This window comes from Ovis canadensis, chromosome 10 (genome assembly GCF_042477335.2).
Source record: "Ovis canadensis isolate MfBH-ARS-UI-01 breed Bighorn chromosome 10, ARS-UI_OviCan_v2, whole genome shotgun sequence".
NCBI lineage: Eukaryota > Metazoa > Chordata > Mammalia > Artiodactyla > Bovidae > Ovis > Ovis canadensis.
The window spans coordinates 55,251,687-55,262,036 of NC_091254.1; the positions used below are offsets into that span (position 1 = coordinate 55,251,687).

Genomic DNA, 10,350 nt, shown 5'->3' on the forward strand with positions numbered 1-10,350 from the left:
AGTGATATTTTCTAGAGACATATTTTCTCTCTCTTAAAAAAAAAAAGTTCCTGATATACTACTAAGCCCTAGGAAAGATTTAATATTTAACCATTAAATACTACATTACCATGCAAATTGAGTGGTTCATAAAAACTGAGTGTTATCTCAACCTTCAACACATGGCACAGGAAGTGCACAGAAATTATCATCATGTGGAAGTGCTATACAAGTTCAGTGCTGAAAACAGGTATAAATTACAGGAGCAAATGATTTAAAATCCCACCCATGATTTATAGTTTCCCTACATTGCCCACTCTCTCAACCCCCAGCTACACTATCAAAGAGATGTCCCTGTAACCAGTTGATGAAAGACAGAGGGATGGGGAGAAAGAAACTAAAGAAAAAAGAAACCTGAACATAAAATAGTTGTGCACAATACACTGGTGCTTCCTGAAAGTGGCCCTACAATACCACAACACCTCTCAGGAGAGAACCTGAACAGTGGTTAGGAACTTCAAAGAAATGAGATTTAAAATCAATGATAACAAGATCTGAGGGAAAATTATGAAGCTACAGCTCTCAGAATTAGAACAAAGTACTTGTTTTCAATGAGAATGCTCACCAAATGACAACCAGAATAGAGAAAGTTGGACTTTCCAGATGGCTCAGTGGGCCTACAATGCAGAGACCCAGGAGATGCAGGTTCGACCCCTGGGTTGGGAAGATCCCCTGGAGGGAGGGTATGGCAAACCTCTCCACTATTCTTTCCTGGAGAGTCCCATGGACAGAGGAGCCTGGCAGGCTATAGTTCATAGGGTCATAAAGAGTCACACAAGATTGAAGCAACTGATCACAGCACAGCACACAGAGAAAGTTATCAATAATTTGTTGGACAAAATGACCTATTCTTTGGATGTCAGCTAGATTATTTGACCAGATACTACAGAGGGATGAACTACCTAGGTTGGGGTTTACTCACTAAGGCTGAACTACTACCAAATTGCTGAGTGAGGAAATTACAGTCTTTCCTGGAGGATATGGCAGCCACAAGAGAAGATGTATACATTGGATTGAATCTTTCATGGTAGGAATAATGATTTCTCTCTCCCAGGAGACATTTATTTGGATATAAATTTCTCTTCAAATCTGTATTGCTTCTTTCAGTAAGTTCACCCTCAGTAGACTTATAGAGTGATATCTTTAACAACAGAGAACGCACACAGCATATCCTCTGTTCAGGAAATTCACTAAAAGTGATTGAAGTTTAACAATGTGCTTGTGTTCATCAAATTTACTCTTGTTATGAAATTGTTATCCTACAGCTGACCTAATAGAAAACTAAAATGGCTATTAGAAACTCAATAATGGTTCAGGCTTCCAACAACATCTGTTGAGTGTTCAAGTTGGGATATGTTCTGAATTAGTGGCCAGTAAGTTGTATTGTTTCTCCCATGACCAGAATACCTAAGTCTAGGAGATAAGGTATGGAAATGGGAGTGATCTTATCCATTATTATTTACATAATTCCATGTGAAATGCTTCATTTCCATCACTGCAAATTTAGACTTTTCTGATTTCTAAAGAAGGAATATTCCCTGTCTTGTAGACAAATTCATTTGTATCCAGTTTTATGCACACATAAAATAGATAACTAATAAGGGCCTATGTATAGCACAGAGAACTCTCAATATTCTATAATGTCCTATATGGGAAAATAATCTAAAAACAAGTGGGTATATGGGCTTCTCAGGTGGTGCTAATGGTAAAGAACCTGCCTGCCAATGCAGGAGAGACAAAGAAGCTTGGTGGGCTATAGTCTATAGGGTCACAAAGAGTCGGACACAACTGAAGTGACTTAGCATGCACATGTATGTACTTGTATAACAGATTCATTTTGCTGTAGTGCAGAAGATAGCACAACATTGTAAATCAACTATATTCCAATCCTTTTAATAACTTTTGATCCAGTGTTATAAGACTTACCTGACATTATGACAATGTTGATTATATTAATTAACATTTCTTAGTGATGGGATCCTTAAGTAACATGGTCACATTATTTCCAAATGATTATTTAGCACCACCCATATATCCATTCTTTTTTAGATTCTTTTCCCATATAGGCCATTGCAGAATATTGAGTAGAGTTCCCTGTGCTAAACAGTAGGTCTTTATTAGTTATCTATTTTATGTGTGAATGAACTTATCTACAAGACAGGAAATATGCCTTCTTTAGGGATGAGAAAATCATAACTTTACAGTGATGGGAATCAAGCATTTTACACTGAATTATGTAAGTAATAATGACTAAGTTCAGTTCAGTTCAGTTCAGTCACTCAGTCATGTCCGACTCTTTGCAACCCCATGAATCACAGCACGCCAGGCTTCCCTGTCCATCACCAACTACTGGAGTTCACTCAGACTCATATCCATCGAGTCGGTGATGCCATCCAGCCATCTCATCCTCTGTTGTTCCCTTCTCCTCTTGCCCCCAATCCCTCCCAGCATCAGAGTCTTTTCCAATGAGTCAACTCTTTGTATGAGGTGGCCAAAGTATTGGAGTTTCAGCTTTAGCATCAGCCTTTACAATGAACAACCTGGATGAATGTCCTTTAGGATGGACTGGTTCCATCTCCTTGCAGTCCAAGGGACTCTCAAGAGTCTTCTCCAACACTGCAGTTCAAAAGCATCAATTATTTGGCACTCAGCTTTCTTTACAGTCCTACTCTCACATCCATACATGACCACTGGAAAAACCATAGCCTTGACTAGACAGACCATTGCTGGCAAAGTAATGTCTCTGCTTTTTAATATGCTATCTAGGTTGGTCATAACTTTCCTTCCAAGGAGTAAGCGTCTTTTAATTTCATGGCTGCAATCACCATCTGCAGTGATTTTGGAGCCCCCCAAAATAAGGACTGACATTGTTTCTACTATTTCCCCATCTATTTCCCATGAAGTGATGGGACTGGATGCCATGATCTTCATTTTCTAAATGTTGAGCTTTAAGCCAACTTTTTCACTCTCCTCTTCCACTTTCATCAAGAGGCTTTTAAGTTCCTCTTCACTTTCTGTCATAAGGGTGGTGTCATCTGCATATCTGAGGTTATAGATATTTCTCCTGGCAATCTTGATTCCAGCTTGTGCTTCTTCCAGCCCAGCGTTTCTCATAATGTACTCTGCATATAAGTTAAATAAGCAGGGTGACAATATACAGCCTTGATGTACTCCTTTTCATATTTAGAACCATTTTATTGTTCCATATCCAGTTCTAACTGTTACTTCCTGACCTGCATACAGACTTTTTAGGAGGCAGGTAAGGTGGTCTGGTATTTCGATCTCTCAATTTTCCACAGTTTATTATGATCCACACAGTCAAAGGTTTTGACATAGTCAATAAAGGAGAAATAGATGTTTTCCTGGAACTCTCTTGCTTTTTTGATGATCCAGCAGATGTTAGCAATTTGATCTCTGGTTCCTCTGCCTTTTCTAAAAACAGCTTGAACATCTGAAAGTTCATGGTTCACATATTGCTGAAGCCTAGCTTGTGGAATTTTGAGCATTACTTTACTAGCATGTGAGATGAGTGCAATTGTGTGGTACTTTGAACATTCTTTGGCATTGCCTTTCTTTGGGATGGGAATGAAAGCTGATCTTTTCCAGTCCTGTGGCCACTGCTGAGTTTTTCAAATTTGCTGGCATATTCAGTGCAATGCTTTCACAGTATCATCTTTTAGGATTTGAAATAGCTCAACTGGAATTCCATCACCTCCACTAGCTTTGTTCATAGTGATGGTTTATAAGGCCCACTTCACTTCACATTCCAGAATGTCTGGCTCTAGGTGAGTGATCACACCATCATGATTATCTTGGTTGTGAAGACCTTTTTGTACAGTTCTTCTGTGTATTCTTACCACCTCTTCTTAATATCAGCTGCTTCTGTTAGGTCCATATAATTTCTGTTCTTTATTTTGCTCATCTTTGCATGAAATGTTCCCTTGGTATCTCTAATTTTCTTGAAAAGATCTCTAGTCTTTCCCTTCTAGCAGGTCTTGTAGGTTTTCATAGAACCTTTCAACTTCAGCTTCTTCAGCATTACTGGTTGGGGCATAGACTTGGATTACTGTGATATTGAATGGTTTGCCTTGGAAATGAACAAAGATCATTCTGTTGTTTTTGAGATTGCATCCAAGTACTACATTTTGGATTCTTTTGTTGACCGTGATGGCTACTCCATTTCTTCTAAGGGATTCCTTCCCACAGCAGTAGATATAATGGTCATCTGAGTTAAATTCACCCATTCCAGTCCATTTTAGTTCCCTGATTCCTAGAATGTCGACATTCACTCTTGCCATCTCCTGTTTGACCACTTCCAATTTGCCTTGATTCATGGACCTAACATTCTAGGTTGATATGCAATATTGCTCTTTACAGCATTGGACCTTGCTTCTATCACCAGTCACATCCACAACTGGGTATTGTTTTTGCTTTGCCTCCATCTCTTCATTCCTTCTGGAGTTATTTCTCCACTGATCTCCAATAGCATATTGGACACCTACCGATCTGGGGAGTTCCTCTTTCAGTATCCTATCATTTTGCCTTTTCATACTGTTCATGGGGTTCTCAAGGCAAGAATATTGAAGTGGTTTCCCATTCCCTTCTCCAGTGGGCCACATTCTGTCAGACCTCTCCACCATGACCCGCTGTCTTGGGTGGCCCCCTCATGGCATGGCTTAATTTCATTGATTTAGACAAGGTTGTGGTCCGTGTGATCAGACTGACTGGTTTTCTGTTTTTATGGTTCCAGTGTGTCTGCCCTCTGATGCCCTCTCACAATGCCTACCGTCTTACTTGGGTTTCTCTTACCTTGGACGTGGGGTATCTCCTCACGGCTGCCCCTACTGACTTTGAACGTGGAGTGCTCCTTTCAGCCCTCTTGCACCTTTGCAGCCACTTCTCCTTTGATGGCATCACTCCCTAATGACTAAGGTCACTCCCATTTCCATACCTTGACTCCTAGACTTCGGTATTCTGGTTATGGGAGAAACAATTCCAGATAATGGTCACAAATCAAAACATATTATAATTTGAACACTCAACAGATGTTTTTGGAAAGCCTGAGCCATAATTGAATTTCTAATAGCCATTTTAGTTTTCTTTTAGATCAGCTGTAGGATAACAGATTTTATAACAAGATGGCTCAGATAGTAAAGAAACCACCTGCAATGTGAGAGACCTGGGTTCGATCGCTGGGTTGAGAAGATCCCTTGGAGGAGGGCATGGCAACCCACTCTATTATTCTTGCCTGGAGAATCCCCATGAACAAAGGAGCCTGGTGGTCTATATTCCATGGGGTTACAAAGAGTCAGACATGGCTGAGTGACTAAGCACAGCACAAATAAAATCTAAATTATTATTATTAATTCAGTTATTAGTTTAGATCATTGTTATTGCTGTTCAGTCTCTAAGTCATGTCTGACTCTTTGTGACTCCATGAACTGCAGCACATCAGGTTCCCCTGTCCTTCACTATCTCCCTGAGTTTACTCAATTCATGTTCATTGAGTTGGTGATGCTATCTAACCATCTCATCCTCTGCCACCCCATTCTTCATTGCCTTTAATCTTTCACAGCTTTAGGGTATTTTCCAGTGTGTCAGCTCTTCACATCGGATGGCCAAAGTATTGGAGCTTCCACTTCAGCATCAGTCTTTCTAATGAATATTCACGGTTGATCTCCCTTAAGAGTGACTTGTTTGATTTCCTTGCTGTCCAGGACTCTTAAGAGTCTTCTCCAGGACCAGAGTTTGAAAGCATCAGTTCTTCAGTATGCAGTCTTCTTTATGATCCAACTCTCAAATCTGTACAAACAATTGTTTTCCTTTACTTCCAGTCCAGTATAGTTTAGCATAATGTATGTTAATAATGGGTAACTCTATATTTCAATATTTGAATTAGAAGATATCAAAAAAAGGTTGTCACTAAGCTATGACATGTGTAAACAATTACACGGGGAGAGACACGTGACCTAAAGGGTTTAGTGTTTCCTAATTTGGATTACCTGTTGGCTGCTTGCCATCACCATTGTCTCCTTCTAAGCCTGACTTTGGAGATTGCTGAGAAGTTGGTGATGACATTTCCCAGAATACATTTTCCTCTACAATTCTAAGGCAGACTTTGAGGTATGTGACTAGAATAGTGAAGAACGAAGGGAAGAAGTCATTTTCTTTTAGTGAATTGTAGCAAGATTCTTGGGTAGATATCAGATTCATTATGGCTTCCCAGTATGTTCCTGAGAACCAACCACCTCATGACTTAGGTGAGAGATTGAAATAAATGATGAGATTGAAACAGATGATTGGGAATTCTGAGATTTCACCTCTTTCCTGCAAGTCTGTGAGGCGAATCCATCGAATGCGGTGCAGGCCCAGTCCTGCAGTATATACTTCCCTGACCTTCCATGGCAGTTTTCTGAGTCTTGGCAATGACTTAATTGCATCCTTGCCTTTTGAATTCCAACTCTTCCTGTTAGTCTTTAATTTCTATGCTAAAAAGTTTATGCCTAAATTACATAAGGCAGTTTATAGGTAGTTATATAAGGTAGTTTATGGTTTTTAAATTTGTTTTGTTTCTTTGTTTTTGTATTATTTTCCCTGACCAATATTGATTCAAAATTCTGTTCTAAAAGATGTCTGAGCATCCCAGTTACTATAGAGTTGACTAAGATGAGCTCATCATCATTCTAAGATGATGAGCATGTGCAGATCCTACCAGCTCAGTCGGTATATTTGAATGTATGCTAGGTGATTGTTGAAAGTAATTAAAAATTTCAAAAAACATTAAAAATCAAACAGATCATTCTGATTCTGGTAATTATAGTATCTTATCTATTTTCTGGAGACTTCTTTCCAAAATGCTATTTCAAAATATATGAATATTTATGGTTGAGTCAAAGCAAGTTATCTGTTTAGATAAGGTGTAATGAGATATTTGTTTTTTAAGTGTCTTCTTTGAATGGAGAGCTCATGATTGTTGATAAACCAAAGTGCCTATTCACTAAGAACCTTTCCTCAAATTTGTTGAGTAATTTTGGAGCTAAAAAGAAAAATAAATGGGTGATTAAGGCAAATCATATAACTCTTTGCCTCTCACTTTATATGTTTGTAAAATTAGGGTAAAAATAGCACCTGATGTGTGAATTGAATGAGAAAAATATGTAAAGATAGATTACACAATGCTTGTAAACATGCAATACATTTTAGCTTACTGGGAGAAGCAGGATTACAGGGACTTTTTGTCTCATGCCTGCTAGTGTTTTGTGGGAAAGTTGACATTTGGATGCATTAATGATGTTACTAAGCCATCTAGAAAAACAAACAAACAAACTTGAATTTGTATTGACTTTACTTTTTTCAGAGAGTTAAGAATGTCTCCAAATTCAGTTCTTTAGCATGAATTATGGAAATAAACACTCCTTATGGGTCTCCTAATGCTTTTCTTTGCTCATTCTGGGCCAGCCAGGGCCAAAGTTCCTGGAATGCTACAGTTGTCAATGATCCTCTCCTAACATAATTGGTTTATATCTCAATTTGAATTAAACATTTGTGTTGCTGACAGTAATTCAAATAACCAAATCGTTTCTTCTCTGAGAAAGAGCAGAAGACGTGAAATAATCCTCAAAATAAGCAACATGTGCTTTCTTGATAATGTACAGCTACTTGCCTGTAGAATAATAATAGTTAAGAAAAATATTTTAAAGATCCGTTTATTTCTTAGAATTTTCTAAGACGAAATGACATCTACTTTATTTAGAAATAAAAATTCACACTGAATTAACTAAAATTACATTTCAGCAAATACCAACACTAACTCCATACAAATATATGGAAATCAAGAATACATTTTGGTAACCATAGTATAGACTACAATTAAGATTGCATTAGCTGCTGAGCTCTCTGTTATGTATGTTTGCTCATATCAAAAGCTCACACAGCCTTGTCCAGTTTTAAAAGTACATCGCAAATATATACACTAAATTTTTAGGACTACAATGAGGTGAAATAAGGCTATACATGTAAAGAAAGAAATATGTTAGAACTCAGACAATATTGGTACTAAAATACGTCAAGAATTTTTGACTTTCAAGATATATTAAATATGCTGTTAGTACTTTTCAAATATCAGTCATTATTAACTTTCTCTTATCCTCTGTTCCTCATATTCATTCAGTTATCTATTCTGTTAATTATTCTGTCATAAATTTGTCTTTTTTGTTGTTGTTGTTTTTATTACCACATTAATTCAGATTTTCCTAAAAAGCCTGTAGTTGTTGTATAGTTACTTTTCTCCACTCTAATCTATCATTCCATTTTAATGTTTGATTGGTTCTTATCAGATTTGTTTTCTAAAGTAATAAATTCATTATCAGAATTCTCTGATAAAGGCCTTTAAGTAGTTTTACTGTTTTAGTTCTTTATTTCTCTTAATGTGTTTAGGCTTATGACCTGTGTTTCCTTTGTGGATCAGACATACCTTTGGTGGACTTTGGAGCTGGACAGACCTAAATTGACAGCTTGAGTTTGTCCTCTAACTGTGAGATGTGTTTGAGTTCTTCAGGCTCTCTAAATATTATATGCCTGTCTACGAATTGGGCTGCCCCGATAGCTCCATTGGTAAAGAATCCACCTGCTATGCAGGAGACCCTAGTTCAATCTCTGGGTCAGGAAGATCCCCTGTAGAAGAGAACGGCAATTCACTTCACTATTCTTGTCTGGAGAATTCCATGGACAGAGAAGCCTGATTGGTTATAATCCATGGAGTCACAAAGAGTTGGACACAGTGAGCGACTAACATTATCACTTTCACTAATTACCATGGAGAGAAAAATGTGTGCCTGCCTCAAAAAACTGTTAGGAGAATTGAAATTAAGTAATACGAGGTCTCAGAGCTCCTTGTGTATGGGTTTTCCCTTGATTTGATTTTTGGCTTTTCCCACAGCACATCTCCCAAACACCAGTCTTCATTTCCACATTAAGTAAAGAGACCAGATAAACTGAGACTGACTCCTTCCTCTGGATCAAAGTAAATGTCTACTTCTCCAAACTTGCTGAAGAGGTAAAAGAACAGCGAGAAGCAACTGAACATATTGATGAAGCAAATGACAGATTTAATGAACTAGCCAGTGAAGAGACTCTGAAAGAACAGAAATATAACAAACTCCATCAACCTTTTTTTTTCAGAGGCGGTCAGACTTGTTCACCAAACTCCATAATTTTGGGGTGACACTATTTGCCAACCATCTACAAGTGTCTGTACTGCTTGTGGAGGAGGAAGAAGAATGCTGCACTACTTGATAGGAATTGAATTGATAGAATTTGAAGATGTTAAATCAGGTTACAGAATAGATTTTTATTTTAATGAAAACTCTTACTTCAAAAGTAAAATTCTCTCCAAAGAATTTCATCTGAATGAGAGTGGTGATTCATCTTCAAAGTGTGCTGAAATCAAATGGAAACCAGAAAGGATTTGACTAAACACACAAGAAGAAACACAGAAGAGAGCCAGCAGGAAGAGACAGCATGAGGAACCAGAGAGTTTCTTCACCTGGTTTACTGATCATTCTGATCCAGGTGCAGATAAGTTAGGAGAGGCCATCAAAGATGATATTTGGCCAAATCCATTACAGTACTACATAATTCCTGAGATGGATGATGAAGAGGGGGAAGGAGAGGAAAAAGATGAGGAGGAGGAAGGATTGGAAGATATTCATGAATGATGGGATGAAGGTGAAGGTGAAGACGACGAAGTTGATGGGAAAGAGGAAGGAGATGAAGATAAAGGAGAGGATGACTAATGGAACACTAATGGATTCCGGCTCTCTTTTCTTTCTGTCTTTTTTTTTTTTTTTCTCTAGTCCCTGAGAGCAAGTTGCAGTATTTTTTTCCCTTCTTGTGCAAAGTTATCCTGTTTTTGAGGTCTCTTTTCTTCCTTATGCCATGTTTCTCAACATTACTTTGAGCAGAATTTAGTGGGAAAAAGAATCTCCACCCCTTTCTGTTCCAAATCAATTTTTATCCTTCATGTCTCTACAAAAACTCTATGGAATCAACACTACCATGCTCTAGGGAAAAAGCAAAATCTTATGTTCGCTTAGCTCTTCTGAAAGCTGGAGGGTTACTAAGCTCCTGTGTAATAGGGCACAAAATGTTTAGCTTTTGTTCTTTTTCTAGATATTGGGCTCAGACATTATACTGTGTCTTGTGTGAATAGACAGTTAGCATTTACCAACTTGTATCTGTCAACTTTCTCTTGTTTAGAAAAAGAAAAAAAAAACACATTTAAAAATGGAGTTACAGAAGGTCAGCAAAGGG

General features: G+C 37.9%; 1 pseudogene; it reads left to right on the forward strand.

Annotated features, from left to right (window-relative positions):
• The first annotated feature begins 6,253 nt into the window (after positions 1-6,253).
• On the forward strand, positions 6,254-9,833 carry LOC138446975 (protein SET-like; annotated as a pseudogene).
• Positions 9,834-10,350: the final 517 nt, after the last annotated feature.